Genomic DNA, 18258 nt, shown 5'->3' on the forward strand with positions numbered 1-18258 from the left:
CGGTAAATCTTCCACAAAGCAAAACAAAATCGTTTGGATTGTGGGAACATCCCAGCTCGATTGGTGAACCAAGCTCTTCGTGTGACCTTTCAAGCGCGATGTTTATTAACGTGCACGAGATCCCACCAGCTTGCTGTAAGCTCATGGAGTATTCATGTTTTTTTTTTGTTAAGGATTTGGCGCACTGTTGAGAACTCTTCTGTTGCCAAATGTCCATTCCCACAAACTTTTTTGGCAAAGGTTGAAACCAGATACTTAACGCCTTAAATTTCGTACAATTTAGTTTTGCTCCATTTATTAGTATATACAATGGTCATTGTTTTACGTCCTCTGGAAGTTTCAACGTAATTTTTACCTTAACTTGTTAAACGGCTTTATCGGTAGTCCCACTCAAACTATGAGGGAGTAGATAAATAATCTAATGCAATTATTGAATTTATCAGATTTGAAATTTTCAATCGTTAGAGCCACTTGCATTGATGGATCCCATCTCATCTAAAGCTTTGTTTAACTTGGAACTAGATTGCCTTCCACGTCCACTATTCGTTCCGCTGACCATCTTCAGCCTATGGCACCATTTGGTTTTCAGATTTTGTACTCTTTTCACCTTCCATTATCCAAACGTTCATTCACCAAAATGCTACCACCTTTACCCTCATATTGCTTCCAATCTACTGCCTTCAGGGTGTATTTTTTTTTCTGGGATATAGGCAAGTCTGTTGTTTCTAGCAAAGTATTTTTTGAAAATTTCCCTCAGTGTCGCTTGGCACTAAATAAGCACACGACCTACACCAGTTTCTCATTTCGTTTCCACCAACATATGTATATATGTACTGCTAGAAGATTAGCGCATATACAATTTACCTAATACAGACAGAGTACAGACATAAATATGAGCAACTCGCATCTAAACGAAATGTTAAAGTGGATCATCGAATTTCATAACAGCTCGTAATGGTATTCAAAATTTATTTAGTATAAAAAGCATATAATGTGTTGCGATTAGTAGAAGAGCCATGCACTACCGGAAAAAATATTACTGACTCTGTATAATACATAAACATAAAATTTTCATCTAAAAAGAGCATCTTAGAAGTCAGAAAAATCCGGATTTTTCTGTGATTTGGCCACACGCAAAAAGCGGTCCGGATTTCTGGCATTTCGAACGATTCCCTACGTCGCAGTGTGGTTCCACTTCAAGGATGACGACAAAATTTTCCACGCAGGGGATGATTGCGCGGTAATTTCATGTTTTCATCTCCCCATATCTGTCTATCTGTGTGTAACTCGGGCTATTCGGGCGAATCATTGTGGCTTGCGGATAAAGCTATCATCCGCTCGGCACAGCGTGATATCTGATTATATCACATCTACAGTTCCCGCTACTTGGCTTATGTTTGACTTTCCCAAACACCACAGTGATAGATTAGATAAAACACCCACCTAGTTGGTGAGTTGATGATAGATTCGATGTAAAGGAAAAACAGCTGAATCATTAGTATGCTTGCTTAGTTGCTCAAACACCGCAGGAATATTGCATAGAATGATAGCAAGGAGATAAGAACCCGGAACTTTACGAGCAATTGTTATTGCTGCACTATTATTATATGTGACTTTTGTAATGGAGCCTATCAGGCGGTGGCTTGCATCGAGGGAAAGCACCTGTTTGTAGAGTTGAATATCGGTGAATCTCAAACCAGCACCAAGGCAAGGCTAGTTTGTAAAACCTTTCACACTTTGATAATTCTTTTCGCTGTGTTCTAATATGGTGCTGCTTTGGGAGTTCCCATATTTGAATTATAATTTTCGATAGAACGCGAAACGCCTTGGGCGTACAAAATTTGGAGATATTTCTGGATATATAAAAAGTCTCAAGATAATCCAAGAAAAATGCCAATGATATTTCTAAAGAAAGATTATTTCATCTATTAGTGACGCGTTGGTTTTTTAGTTTTCGAGGTTAATTAGTCCACTTTTTTTTATAGAAGCCGCTATTCTTAAATCGTTCATTTGTGCGACAAAATAACTTATTTCTTTATTACATTTTCCAAATTTTTAAATAATTTTCTGCATTTTAACTACATTTAACTGCTTTTCATTATGCTGAGCCGAAGACGTATACATTTCAGTCATTAAACCACACGAACACAATGAAAAGTGAAATTGGAAAATCACCCAACAATACAACCACGCTTGTTCTAGAAGATATACAAATGGCACTGATCTCATTTTTTCTCAGAAATGCGTTAAATGTCACACATCTCTAATTGAATTTATGATTAACGAGTGCATGGTAAATGAGTAGAAACCAGATGGATATAAGTACAGTCAGTTCTCCCTAACCCCCTTTTAAGCTATGGAGGCAGGAGTGTCCAAAAGACATCTATTTCACGTCTCGGGTTACTCTTCCCGTCTTTACCACTAACGAAGACGGTCGTGACAGCAATAGTTAGCAAACGGGCCATCCATCACTTGAAGGTGGATCACCGACTGTCGCAGTATCCCCATCCTCGCTAGCTGAGCAATGCTACACCGGAATAAAAACTAGCTTGACGAATGTCCCTTAACCGGTTCATTGATCGCTCGATCGGGGCCAATCACCACCAACGTGTCCTCACCAGTGAAGATCACGAGTCCAACAGTAGCCTCATGTGCACAGTCAGTGATTGCGAGGCGGGTGGATTCGCCATTTCTAGCGTTGGATGTTTCAAAGTCTACGGCCGCGAACCCTCCTCGAGGAAAGGCGTACAGACAGCAGAGGTATTGAAACTGAAAAAAAAAACACGTTTTCTGTTGCTGTTTTCATTTTGCCGCAGTTCGCGATGCATCCCAATCCAGATCGAACCGGGTGGAAGTGCGTTAAACTTGATTGATTGAAGCGCTACCAACAACATTGCATCACCTTGTAGATTTACAAATCTAGACCAACATTTGAAAAGGGCGTAACAGCCAAAATTTATTCCTTCTGTGTCTTCGTCCACGTATATAGCTATATACGTAGAAGGAGAATCAGAAGGAATAAATTTTGGCTGTTACGCCCTTTTCAAATGTTGGTCTAGAAATTGCTCTAACGGTACCGAGTCGCAAGTCCTAGAGCAGCAGGGCAGGGCGTAAGGGCTCAAGGGTGATCCAACTGACGTCAAGTACTTGCGCGATCGGTCGAAGCATTGCGCACTGGAACAACATTATTGTGGATGTTTACTATCTTCTGAGAGCAAATATTGTTTCCCACGACGCACTATAATTTGTACTACGGTTGCGGCGCCGCAAGTATGTGAACGGGGCAACACGGGATTCTGGAAAAATCTCGAACAAGAGGCTCGTCCGCTACCGGGTATTCTTCGGTGTGTTATCAAATTGGGCGATAATGGGTTTATTGGACGGCTGGATGGAAGGAACGATCACGATCGGGTCGAAGTAAACAGACCGACGAAGCGCCGGGTAGCATTGCACAATGTTGCGCTGGTTTCAACCACGAGCAGACTCTTAGGCAGACACTGACGTGAGTGGGAGTATTTTTGGTATTATTATTATCGAATGTTCTACGAGATGCCGTTTATGATTCATGCTTCTGTGCTGTATTCCACTTCACGCCTCAAAATCAGAAAACTTTCCATTTTGCCTTTTTCGTTGCTCGAGTCTTTCGCCAGTTAAGATTTACCAAATGAATCAACGTTTTATGTAGAGCAGATTTCGTTTTCTTCAGTCGTCGTGACGCGCATGTTGCGTAATTCGGCTCTGTTCGACAATGAAGTCCTGCCTTCTACAAGAACACATGACCCAGTTGTAGTTCACGATATCAATATCAAAACTTCCGGTAGCGGCTCGCACTCATCGCTAATTTGAACTACTGGAATAAACAGTCCGGAAAAATTTGTTGATGAGGTCTCAATTATAAGAAATTGATGCTTCGGAGAAACTTTTGGGAGACCTTCAGACAGACTTTTCGGCAAATTCGACTGTCCCATCAAACTTGATCCATATTTTTAATATTTTTTCTTTAAAACCAATTTCTATTAGCAAACAATTTTTGTCAAACGAAATTGTAACACAAATTTTGTACATTCTGATGATGTGTAAAAAGACCTACTGCCAGCTGTATTATGGATTAGCTTAGTTTTCGAAACTGGAATTTTGAAGTAAGAAAATGGATTAGTTTTAAGATTATTTTCTATATTATCCTCAATATTTTTTATAGCATGAAAGCAATATTAATATCAATCTTTGGGGGACTTTGAATTATTAGCAAACAATAGATCATCTGATGTTATGAATCCAAATATTTCCTCAAAAGTCACCCGATGGCTATCCGTCAAGATTATGTCCGAATAGGCTGACTGTTGCATTGTGATGCACAATCGGACGGTCAGTTATTCGGCTTGACATTATCTGCTAATTAGATGACATCAGTCGTGATTTTTTTTGACTATAGTCACCGTCGGTTATGGGCCATTATTGGTGATGAATAGTCAACACGAAAGTGCGATGAAAGTACGCAAGGGAGAGCTGGTGGAGGAGCAAAGTTAATTTGAATTCTGACAAGAGGTAAATGACATTCAACGAAAACAAATCAAGTCATCATCAGTTTTATATGACTTTAAAAATCAAATTTCGATCACTCCGAATCAATCTCGGAGTAACCCAATTCACCCAATTAAAGAGTGCCTCCATTCAGCGATAACGAATCGGTATCAGTTTTTGTTCACGCCGAAGGAGCTTCATGTTGCTACGCGAAATCTTACGCTCGAATTGTACACGGCTGGCTGTTTAGGGGGGCAATAGCGCGAGCTGGCAGCGTTGTCATATCGGTAGAAGCGTGCCCGAGCCAACCAAGATATTATTCGGCTTGGTAACAGCCAGTCACTTTGGTGAATGCCAGCGATGGTGATGATAATCGCATAAATCGTTCATCGGTTCGAATAGGTGTTTGTTTCCACTGTAACTTGACACAGTGAACTTGAGCTCATGGGGTGGACGGCTCAATATGCAATCAAATAGTCAATGATTGTTTGAGCTAATTTAATGTTTCGAATATCAGCTTTTGATGCATTGAAAATGATGATGGAAAAACCAAGCTTTTCCTATAAGCAGTCTATTCCAGTTTTTGCAAATTTTCTTGATTGCTTGTATTGAAAGACATTTTATGTAACTTAAAAGTGAAATGAAATATACCGAAATTCATTTGAATTCAACTTGAAGCCGGCTTTGTCCCACCGCACCGGTTTGAAGTTTGCACCACTTTCCCTGTATATCGGGTCTAATAAACGTAGCAGTACTAGAAATGGCAGTTGCTGTGTGAGGTTTTTGTTTCGATGCGATGATGATGATGGTGGGAAATGGGATGCCCAGTGCGTGGCAGTGAATCCTATTGGCGAGGCGATGAACGAATGGCAGATGCCGAGTATGCGGCGTTCCATAATGACTCGTTATGCGTGATTGATAATTGAATGTTAATCGATTTGCGTCATAACACTAATTAATAAGAATAATAGAATTAAATAGGAACTAGGTTAGGCTTTCTCACGATGCCGGAGCGGGGCAAAGATGATTGCAACGGTGCTTGAGAAAGACGTGGCTTGTCCGTCTACGAAAGGCTCAACTTATTTACGTGCCAACGAAGTCATTTGATAATCGAAGTCTATCAGCAGGGATGGTCAAAGTTGATTCCATGATATACGCGTTTAATTCGCAACAGTGCAAATTTCACGATCAACTGTTGCTGTGTATAAATGAGCGACGGAAAGCTTTCTTTTTATGTCCAGGATCCCCCTTATGGCCCATCGCTGCCGTAATCTGAGAAAGTGACGTAAACGCCATTTTCCAAAAATCGTGTTAACGAGTACTACGCATCGAGCTCTTTAACAGAAAAATGGAAAACATGCATGTTGTAAAATAGCTGTTGCGTCACTTTTCCAGATTACGGCAGATCGGGACCGTTCTCGTTAATTCCGCATGGTAGAGTCAACGCACTAAGATCTGAATTGAAAAAATCCAATGTTTTATTATTTAAATGAAATTTTAAAAATTGTTGTCCTTTAGAATTCTTAATTTCCCTAAATTAAAAAAATAATGTCTTTAATATATATATTGTTTTAAAAGTGTTTTAAAATTTTATTTCTTTTAATTCTATAAAATCTTCTGTATAATAAAAATGAGTTGAGATTTCCTTCCTGACGATTTAACTCGCGAACGGGTTGACCGATTTGCAAGATTTTTGCCCTATTCGATTCGTTTTGGGACCCGCAAGGTTTGTATATACAAAAAGTTGGTGAATTTAACGAGGAAATGTAAAAAAAAACTATTAGAATACAATTTTGAGTCTGCTGTCGAGGAAAACAAAACAAACGCATGGAAGTTGATCTAGAGTGCGGTGCTGCAAATAGTTCATTATGTGACATTTGCAACACCGGGCAAAGCTGGGTTTCTTTCGCTTGTAAAAAATAATAATAAATTTTCGCTTTATAAAATTGTAAAAAAAAAAATATTTATAAACGTAAATTTTGTTTTCTCTTAATTCTCTTAATTTCCATTTTTTTTTGAAAATTAAAGAATTGATTTTTATTTTTTGAAACTTTTTAATTTGTCTAAAAAATAAAAAGACATAAACATAAATTTCTGTCAGTCTGATCTTTATAATCCCGGAAACAACTGAATTTAGCATACAGGAGTTTTTTGGGACCAGACCAGGTTCTAATGATGATTTAGAGACTACTCCCATATAAATGAAACACGAATTTCTACATAACTCGAGAGTTCAACAAACAAGGTTTTCTCCCTCAACAATTCGTCTTGCGATCAGTTGTGTTTATGTAAATAAAGAGTTTGTAAATTTGACGGGGAAAGTTTTTCAACTTAAAACTTAAATATTAAAAAGACAACAATTTATTTAAAACGCCAAACTCAACAACAAAATTTGCAAAAAAAAAATTCCCTCTTAAATTTTGATAATTTTGATTTTTGTATTTGTTTCTTAAACATTAATTTTTATTCAATTTCGAGATTTTAGAATTTTTTTTCTCAATTTTCATGGTCTAATTTTTAACATTTGATATTTCTTAAATTTTTCAAATTAAAAAAAAAAGTGATTAAATCTTCAAAACTTTTAATTTAGTTTCAATCCGTAAAATTTAAAAAAAAATGCTTCTTGATTTTTTCGTAGTTTCAATCTATATACATAAAAATGAGTTTCTGTCTGTCTGAACCTTATAGACTCCGAAACTACTGAACCGATCGGCGTGAAAATATGTATGCCGAGGTTTTTTAGGGCCGGGGAAGGTTTTTAGGATTGTTCGGGACCCCTCCCTCTTTCAGAAAGGGTGGCTCCCATACAAATGAAACAGAAATTTCTGCATTACTCGAGAACTAAGCAGACAATAAATCAATTTTAGGCGAAACGACGTTCGTCGGGTCTGCTAGTGATTTATAATTTTGAAGTCTTTTTGGTTTCCACATTATTTTAATTTTTTATTTTTTTATAAACTTCTTTTCTTTAAAATCCAGTAATACAGTTTTTTTTATTTTAATATTTATGTTTTATTATCTCCCCCCTTGACCTTCCGGAGACCAATATTGTTAATTAAATATTTGTTACGGCCTTAGTTATTTGAAAAAAGTTTCAAAATTTTAAAAAAACAAGTTTTAAATTTTTGAAATTTGAATGCTTGAATCTTTTTAATTCCTTTTAATTTATTAATTTCTTTTAGATGATCATTTATATTTTTCAAATAGGGTTTCTTACCCCATTCCCGGCCTAACATGCGTACTACTGCATTATTTAATTTATATTTATGACAGGAAGCAACTTTTCCGGAATTTTGTGCGGCGTGTAATATTGCAATGAGGTTCACTTCTGCTGAAAAAATAGTTATCATACGGATCATACGGCCGAAAATGTCATTTGGCCGAAAGGGTCATTTGGCCGAAAGTGTCATTAGGCCGAAAGGATCATACGGCCGAAAATGTCATTTGGCCGGAAGGGTCATTTGGCCGAAAAGATCGTTTGTCCGAAAGGATCGTTTGGCCGAAAGGGTCATTTGGCTGAGAGGATCATACGGCCAAAAGTGTCACTCACTTTTTACAGCGAGAAGTGAGAAATGAGGAGTGAGAAGTGAGACGTTTCACTTCTCACTCCTCATTTCTTATTTCTCATTGTGAAAAGTGAGTAGTGGAAAGTCTGAGACGTCTCACTACTCATTTCGCGCTTTACAGTTTTTACAGTTTTTACAGTGAGAAGAGAAAAATGAGAGGTGAGAAGTGAGAGACGTCTCTATTCTCATTCTTATTTCTCATTCAAATGAACTATTCGGCCAAATGACCTTTTCGACCAAATGTCCTATTCAGTCAAATGACCCTTTCGGCCAAATGACTCTCTCGGCAAAATGACCCTCTCGGCCAAATTACACTTTCAGCCTAATGACCCTTTCGGCCAATTGACCCTTTCGGCCAAATAACCCTTTTGGCCAAACGGCCCCTTCGGCCCAATGTCCTATTCGGCCAAATGGTATATTCGGCCAAACAACTTTCGACCTAGGGGCAAATGACCCTTCCCCCAATCTCTCAACATCTTAAACTCTCATTCTCTCTCGGGGCGGTACAAAATGCTAAACAAAAATATCTTCTTCTTCTTCTTCTTGGCATTACATCCCCACACTGGGACAGAGCCGCCTCGCAGCTTAGTTCTGAAGCAGCAAGTTCTGGAAAAATATTGTTTGGGAGGGTTCGAAAATAAATTTTCTTCCAAAAATGTTGTCTCTTCCAAAACTCCCCGCCCCCCCCCCCGTGTTTTCGCCACAAGTAATTGGATATTGTTAGGTGGTTTTAAAAGCTATCTAGCAATACATCAAATATCATGATTTTGTAACACAGTTTCAATGAAAGATACTTACGCAGCATCTAGATACATTGGCCACTAATTTTTAAGGGTAAATATGCTATATGATATTTTGGGGCCTTCCTTAGCCGTGCGATAAGATGCGCGGCTAAAAAGCAAGACCATGTTGAACAAAGCTGGATAAGATTCCTAGTTCGGTGCAGAAAAAAATGCTCCGAAACACACAGTAGATTATTTGGAGAAAACAAAATCTTTCAGTTTGATGTGTCGCAAGCTGTTTTTCAGAACCAATTTAACGGCCACTTCCCTGGGGTCATAAGGTTCCCAGGGAACTCCCGGAAGTGGCCGATGTGCCCAGATGTTCTGCAAATGTCTTCTATTGTATTTGCGTTGCAAAATCATGAAGCTCGATGTGTCACAAGCTGAGTTTCAGAATCAATTAAAAAGTGACCACTTCCCTGACGACTTCAGGTTCCCTGGGACCCTCCGAAAGTGGCGAATGTGCACATATGCTCTACAAATGTCTTCTATTGTATTTGTGTGGCAAAATCATGAAGTTTGATGTGTCGCAAGCTGGGTTTTAGAATCAATCAAAAAATGACCACTTCCCTTGGGGCATCAGGTTCCCAGGGAACCTCCGGAAGTGGCCAATGTGGTCAGATGTTCTGCAAATGTCTTCTATTGTATTTGCGTTGCTAAATCATGAAGTTCGAGGTGTCGCAAGCTGGGTTTCAGAATCAATCAAAAAAGTGAATTTGATGTGACGCAAGCTGGGTTTCATAACTACTCAAAAAGTGACCACTTTCCTGGGTAGTTGGCCACCCTCAGCATGGTCTTGCTTTGTAGCCGCGCGTCTTACCGCATGGCTTAGGAGGGCCCAAACAAAAATATACCGTTTTGTAATAGTGGAAACAATCACTTCGGCTCAGTAGTGTTACAACGAAGAGCGAAAGTTTGAAATCTACATTTTTATTTTCTATAATTGGATCAATTTTTACTCCTAGTAAAACAAATCGCTGAAAATATTGACAATTGTGCAAGATAAATTGAATACTTTTAAAAAATTATCAATCATAATCCTACGGCTTCCAAACAGTATAAATCATAAGTTTTCTGTACACTAAGCCGTGAATCGGGTCCATAGGCCCAAGCAGTAAAAATTTTTTTGTTTCGTTTTTTTCAAAATTTTTAAAATTTTCAGGTCTTCAGAACGCCAAACTTAAAAACAAAATTTGCAAAAAAATCCATTTGATTTTTGATAATTTTATAGTTTTTCTTAAGTTTCAGTTTCTCCCAAATAAAAATAAAAAAAAAAATCTTTTTTTTTAATTTAACTTTTGAAAAAAAAATTTGAAATTTCCAAATTAAAAAAAAATAAAATTTAGATTTTTAAAATTTATATAAAGTTCAATCTCTTAAATTACAAAAAAAATATTACTTCTTTATTTTCTTAAAAACTTCTATGATTTCCAATTTTGAAATTTGTTGGGTCTTGAAAAGTTTTTTTTCGATCAACTTTCTTCGAATTCTAGTAACTTATGAAATTTCCAAAAGGATGAAAATTATTAAAAATGTTATGAAATTATAATTTTTAATTGAAAAGTCTTAAAATTCATGAATAATAAAAAACGCGGAATTGTGAATCTTGAAACGTTTGGTATTTTTACATATTTAGAATATTTGAAACATTTTATATTTGTCCCAACAATGAAAACATATAAATTTTTCAAGATTCTATAATCCTAATTTTTTTTCAATAATTTGTTTTTTTTTCCAAATAGGTGATTTAAAAATGGTTTGAAATTTCAAAATAGAAAAGCTGAAATTATTTTCTTTTGAAATTTGAAAGCTCAATTTTTTTATGCTTAATTTATATTTTTCAGAAATGTAAATTTTGTTGCCTAATTCTTTTTTTAAAATGTTTCATAATCTCTAATAATGATAATATTTTTTAATATTTTTTCACAAAATTCATAATAATAGTAATTAATTTACAAAATTTAAACTTTATGGAGAATTTTGATTATTTGAAAGTTCAAGAATTTTTAAATTAAAGATCTCATGATGTTTTTGAAATTGGAGAAATTCTCATTGTTTTCAAATTTTGTGCAATTTTTAAGTTTTTCTTTTGATTTTTTTATTACTGAATGTTTGTTAATTATTAAATGTTATTAATTAAAAAAAATTAATTTTTCAAAACTTTAAATTTTTCCAATATTCAAAATTTCCTTCTTATTTTCTGATTTTTTTTAAGTTTTTAAAACTTAAAAAAAATCAAATTTTAAGAATTTTTATATTTTTAATTTTACTTTTTTTTAACTTTTAAAATTTTTAAATGTATTGGAATCCAAAAGTTTTTAGATTTTTCTATAAGTTTTTAATTTGCAGCTTCTCAATTATTCAAATTTTTTTTATTATTATTACTTCATTTTACTCAAGTTTTCGAAAAAAATATAACTTTTTTCCGAAAATTTCAAATGTTTTTAAAATTTTAGAAATCTTTACATATGTTGGATTTTTCGAAGTTTTTGAAGTATGCAGAACTTTCAACAACAATGAAAATTTAAATTTTTTAAAAAACTTTCTTTTTTTTGGCAAGAAATGATAATTAAGAAACAATTCAAAGTTTTTAATTTTCATAAGCTTTATAAAATGTTGAGCTCTTTCATTTATTTTTTTTCAATTTCAATATGTTCAAATGCTTGAAACGACTCTATCGAACCATTTTTTTTTAATTTTTATTTATGTTCAAATTTTCTAGATTTTTTTATGTTCCCTGATAATAAAAACCCATTTTATTTCTCCGAGTAGTGATGCTGCCTTTCTCGTATTTAATCAGGACACCAACCTTATGTGGGATTTATATGGTTCGAAGTACCATTTTCTTCATAACTTTGAAACGCAGCGATCGATCGTTATGAAATTCAATAATGATCAACAAGGCTTTGTCCCCTATTGAATAAAACTTGTTGCGAAAAAATCGGTTTAAAATTACTATTTGAAAAGTTGTCTAATTTTTTCTTCAGCTTTTGTGCACACACATACATACACACGGACAGACAGACATGTGCTCAATCGAGCTGAATCGAATGGTATATAACACTATGGGTCTCCGATGCTTCTATTAAAAGTTCGTTTTCGGAGTGAAATGATAGCCTTTCGGTACAACATCGTTGTACGAGAAAGGCAAAAATGTAATCTTTTCAAATATTTCAATTAGAATTTAAAATGCATAAAAAAAATCAAATTCCTTTTTTAAAGTTTTCGAATGTTCTTGCAATATTGGAAATGTTTAAAATCCCTAATAATAAATTATCTTTTTTTTTAATTAATTTAAAAATTGAGATTTCTAGGACTTAGACTTGCAGATTTTTAAATTTCTCGCTCCAAAAAAATCTGGTTTTTGAGTTCTCCGTTTTGTTTTTTTTCATAATTGTACAACTTTTGAAGTATTTCAATCTATAGAAAACCTTAAAAAAATTATTTATTTATTTGTTTTTTTTTTTAATTATCACATTACTTTTATTTTATGTTTCAATTTTTTTTTTGTTTTAAAAATTATTGACATTTTCAAATATTTTGAAACTTTTCGATCCATTTTAAATTTTTGAAATTGTTATTGGTTTTGAATTTCTTAAAGCTTTTATTTCCATTATTTCCATTAACAGCAACACACTTCGGAATAGAGCGTGAAAATATATTTGTGAACAACAACACGCTAAAAATATATCACGCAGAATGGTTTATGATTTGATTTTAGCGAAACCTGAAACAAGATATCCGGCGTTGGCATTTATCTCTAAGTTTTGAAAAAAAAATTGATGCACAAATACCAACCGGATTTTAGGGCAGTCCATAATTTTTTGCCTTATGCTTGTTTTAAATTTGTTTTGAAATGTGTTAAAGTGTTTCCCAACAAACAATTTGAGCTTAACAAGCTAGTTTCTTAGCTGAAGAAGCCTATTTTTGGTAATATAAGTGCTTTACCCGCCTTAAATGTTTGTTGGGTTTTCCATATCTGCCTACATAACTCAAATGTTGATGTCAATGATACAAACTCAATTGTTGTCTTAAGCTAGTTTTCATTATTAGGAAAATAGACTCAAATTTGAGTGGAGACAGATAAGCAAGCGGCTCTTTAATATGAGTGAATTTTGCTACCGAAATATATGCACAAACAGAGTTTGACACCAATCCATTTACAGTTTTCTACTTCCATATCTGGTTGGCAAATAGGACCAATTCATTGCCAAGAATAGACATTGTTATGCTAATAAAGGAAAGGTGGACTTTTAACTTTCATATTAAAAATACAGAGTATGTCGTAATAGCTGTTATATTTAGTGAACACCAATCATTAAGGAAGAGCTGATGTATACCAGCTAAGCCTGTGTTTTTGGGGGGAAATATTCATTATTTTTATCTTTTAATTTTCCGAAAAACTTAGATTACCAACAATAAATGTTTTCCCCTATTCTTGATTTTCCACCCCGATACAAATATTTAAAAACTATTTTGTCTCCTCCCTCGGATTTTCTAGCCAAAAAGAAATATTTTGAGGGGGCAACAGAATAAAATTCGGATGATTTCCAAAACATTCCTTAACAAATCCGAGGAGTTTTTCCATTTTTTTTCAGTTTATTATTTATGTTTTATTATACCCCCCCCCCCCCCTGAGCCCTTGGGAGATCAGCAGGACAAAATGTTTATTAAGTATTTGTAACGGCCTCAGTAGGATTCAAAAAATATCAAAATTTTAAATTAGAAACAATTTTAAATTTTTAAAAACAATTGTGAAAAAATCGAATTTTCGAATTCCATACCAATTTTAAAATATTTTGCGGGTCTTAAATTTTTTTTATTAAAGATTTAAATTTTTTAATATTTTTAAAATGTTCCAAAAAATTTCAATATTTATTTTTTTAATTTTGAAAGTATTCAAAGTTTTGAAAATTCAAAAAAATTATAAATAGGGGTAATGACGGCTTTGGCAGGTTTTGTTCTATTATTGGCAGGGGGGTTTTTTATGACTGATTATGCTCAAATTTGGCCCAAACATTCTTTGCATATCAAAGAATATTGTGGCCTAATTTCATAAAATTCGGTCGACAAAAACCCCCCTGCCAATAATAGAACAAAACCTGCCAAAGCCGTCTGTTCCCCTATTTGAAAATTTGTAAATTTTAAACTATAAGAAACTTAAGAATTAAAATTAAATTTTGTAGATTTTTAGATTTTTTCCAAATTGTGGAATGTTTTTAAATGTACAATACTTTTCTAATATTCTAAGACATTTATATTTTCTTTAAATTAGTTTAACTTTTATGTTTCAAACGCCGTTTTAAAAAAAATTGATGATTTTAAATAATCAAATTTAATAAAACCTTTTCAAATTTTTAAATTTTTGGAGAATTTTTTTTGAACCTTCAATAAATTTTGGAAAAGGTTTTCAGTAATTGCAATTTTTTTAAAAGACTCAGATATTTTAAATTTTTGTAATTTTTTTAAAAAATTTATGTTTTAAAGCTTTTCAATTAATGACATTTGAAAAAAACTAAATTGCTTAAAAGAAATATATCAGCTTCCACACTGATATTCTTCCCTCCCCCTTCATACGGGAGCTTGGCAGAAGGAAGGTCGTGTGATATGTGCCATCACAAATATTGCCCTCCACTCGCTTTCAAATCGACTTCTATAAAAACATTCTTCATGCCTCCCGTATCCTAACGGAACTATCAATTCTATACTTTCGCCTCTAATTCTATCATGAACATGTACGTCCAAGTTTGGAAGATGATATTAGCATTTCCATATCATTGTAAATCGTTTAACTTCACGTAGAAAGTAACACACACGAAATCATTAATTTAGTTTAAGAATTTGTTTGAAGTCCTATAAATTTTAAATTTTGTGTTTTTTTAGTTTTCAGTTTAGAAATTTTAAAAATTATTTTCAAAATTATTGAAACTTTTAAAATTGTTGAAATTTTGTTAATTTTTCATATTTGTGATTTTTTTCTAATTTTCCCAAATTCTAATAGCTTTTAAAAATTCCTAATTTTTTAAAGTGTTTTTTGAAGATTTCTCTATTTTTTACTTTTTTTTTAATTAGTGAGAAATAGTGGCTAATTAGAAGGAAAATAATATTTTGTGGCGTTTCAGATCTTAGGTATAGCAGTACTATCTAGTTCTATTGCGTGATCTCAAACCATTATGCCTGTGTCGAGACACATCAGCTTTTCAATATGACTTACGCTTTCTATCAATATTGACGTCATTCAATGTTGCGCTTGGTATGTGATACATATCGATACCTTCCCATTACACATGGAATGTGGTTCATTTTTCTAGCGGACCTGCTGCTATGACGTTATTTTTAGCGCCGCCGCCTCGAAACTTCTTGATGACATATGACACCTCCTGACTTCGGTTGCCATCCAGCATAACAAAAGAGCCATCCGACGCGATTCCAATCACCCATCGCAACAGGTGGTTCATCCATATTGCCCCCGCACACCTATTTCCCATCCATTAATGGAACAAAATCCATATTTCATATTCATATGCGGCAAATAGGAAAGAAGATAGCAACGGGCGATGATCCAGAAATAGAGCGATATTACTCAACACTGAGCGATTGGTTCTGTTCGGAAAAATAGAAAAGCCAATTACGACACACGTGTGTGGGGAAACATCCGTTTGAAGTCTGGAGCAATGCCACCGTTGTTCTAAAAATGAAAAATCATTCGCCAGACGAAAGCTCGAATGCTTTCCACGCTGGAAATAGCACCTCTCTGATGCCGCAAGACACGAGGAACCAATTTGTTTGGCGGCACATTTCGGGTGTTAAAGGGGCCACAAATTAAATTTGAATAAACAGAAATACGAGTAAGCGACCAACAGTCTCGTGCGAATAATATCAGAAACGGATGGTTTATTGACGGATGAGGCATTAATTAGAAAATGCTTTCCAACACTTCAAAAGAAAGTTATTAATCGCAGACGCAGACGAAGATTCTGGCTGGACTGAAAGAAATGATTGCTTAGTAAGAGATATTTCTTTTTGTTGTGATTTTCAATCGATTTATTACGATTTCTAACCTACTCATTCCTGTGTATTAAACAGAAGTTCTAACTCTATACATTGTGGTTAATCCTCATTGTTTTTTGTTGGTAATTAACGAAATCGTCATTTTAAGAAAGTTCAACGCAGGTAATCTTATAAGAGTTATTACTCCTAGTGGGATTAATCATTTTGGGATTCCTCACCAAAAATCGTGACATATTCAGACAAAAAACCCTGGTTTTTATCATCCGGTGATTCCTTTGAGAAAGGGGTGTGGTTCTGCTTATCGCACTGATGCGTGCCATGTTTACACGACCTGGCTGAAAGGTCTCGCCAAAGTGCGGCACATTATTCAAGGCTATAACAAAGCAAGTTTGCCGTAATTTATTGCTCCTGTTTACATAAGCTGTCGTCCCAAATCTACATTCTTGAAAAATTAATCGCCTTTTTCTTTTTGAAAGATTAATTGCACTGTTACTGAGTAAATTTGTATGCGGTCTTGGTAGATCTCATGGGTGCAATGTTTGGTCAACTCTCAGCAGGTATACGATGAGCAGCGCATTTACGATCCATACGGTTTATTTCGGTACCGTAAACTGAGATTAACATTCCAGCACATATTTGATCTCCTTGGTATACTAGTATGATAATTTGTTTCAATGTGTTTCATTTCAATCAACAGAAAAAAGCACCTGGACCGAAAACGTGAGTTTATGGTCATCAAAAAATAAATAACTTATAATCTATTATCTAAAAACACTGATAGTTTGTAATAAAACAAAACTATTTTTAAGATTGAAACCCTTGTAATCGTTTGACAAAGGGACGTTCTCTTCTACCCTTCATTTTCTTTATGACCTCTTTTGTAAATCGACAAATTTCCAAAAATATTTACATAAATAATCCTTGGAATGGGGCCTGCTTCTTTTGTCCTTGTCGTAGCAAGAAGTTTCCGATGAAAAACATTGATTTTCTTTGTAAGCAGGTGACAAGCAACGACGTTTTCACGAGTATTGCCGTTGGTCAGACATTCTAATATTGTTTTTAGTTATCAAACGCTTTGGATTTCATAACTTGAATCATCTGCACCCACCTTTAGCTAGATCATTCAACTGAAGTGATCATTAATCAATACAATGTTAATTCCACAATTCCCACTAATTTATTCCCCCGGGAAAGTATCACCTGCCTTGTAACCATCATTCAAAATGTAGTTGGCATGTTTCCAAAAATAAACATGATGTTCTACACATCACTTTCCGAACACATTTCCCAGACCCGTCGTCTGCTGGAATCACTCAAATCGGTCCCAATAGTCAATTCAAACCATCCTCAAAATAGAATTGCGACAGAAAAATAAATACGTCATCGCACCTGTCGTCGGAGGACCACCCATTATTGCTGTCAACACCACGCCGTGGAATTAACTCAACCCGACTTCTTGTCTTGGAAAATCATACACCGCGGTTCAGAATCAGTTTCACTTTCCGCAACAGTCGCCGGATGGTCTGCTTATGGCTGGGAAGATCACACGACCGCGACCGTCGCACGTCGTCGGTCCGGTCCGCCTACACAACCGTGCCGTGCTCACATTAATTTCCAACCCCCTCCCTCGCAACCCATTACAAGAATCGCGCGCGCACTGTCAGAGCGCAGTTTGGAAACTCTTACTTTCATTGCCATGCTGCGTGGTGGTGGTGAGCTGCGTCTGACGTCAATTCTGCTGCGTCCGTGAGACTAATCGGCTTTCCACGAAATCAGTTCGGAAATTATGAACAAATTTGATGATGAGAGTTTGAGCATAAAAAGGTTCTGGTTTGTGCGCACGACGGCGGTAGACCATTCGGCGAATCAGATCAAGGGCGACGGATTGGATCAAATGGATCAATTTGATTGCTGATGCGCTGCTGTAGAGCGCACTTCAGATCTTAACCGGAATCACATGTACTCATCATCGCCTCCGCCTCGGTAGAAAGATGGTTTGAGCTGTGTTTGATTCTTGGAAAGCGGTGCGCTAGCTCTATTATCAAGTAAATCCCAATTGACTGCGAAACGGTTCAAGCGTTCAAGTGGCGATGAATTGAGGCAACAGTTTCTCAAATTTACAGGGAATAATTTTATAGCGATGATGATGACTTGTGGAAGAGGGAAGGGAGTAAGCAGAGTGTTTTAAGCAAAACGTGTGAACTGGGTCAAACGAATTAAGGCAACTGTATTGGTTTCTCTTAGATAATTAGATTTGATGGGCCGAATTACTCTTCTTGACGAATGAGTTTAATTTATGGTCGCATAAAGAAAGGCAATGAAATAAGTAGGTTAGTTGAAATTATTTCAGAAATACATCAGTATTACATTTGCATATT

General features: G+C 35.2%; 1 protein-coding gene across 7 annotated transcripts in view; it reads left to right on the plus strand.

Moving 5' to 3' along the window:
• LOC134225142 (serum factor response D-like) overlaps window positions 1-18258 on the plus strand; it is a 692637-nt gene that overhangs the window by 480465 nt on the left and 193914 nt on the right. The gene's annotated exons all lie outside the window — the stretch shown is intronic.

This window comes from Armigeres subalbatus, chromosome 1 (genome assembly GCF_024139115.2).
Source record: "Armigeres subalbatus isolate Guangzhou_Male chromosome 1, GZ_Asu_2, whole genome shotgun sequence".
Taxonomy (NCBI): domain Eukaryota; kingdom Metazoa; phylum Arthropoda; class Insecta; order Diptera; family Culicidae; genus Armigeres; species Armigeres subalbatus.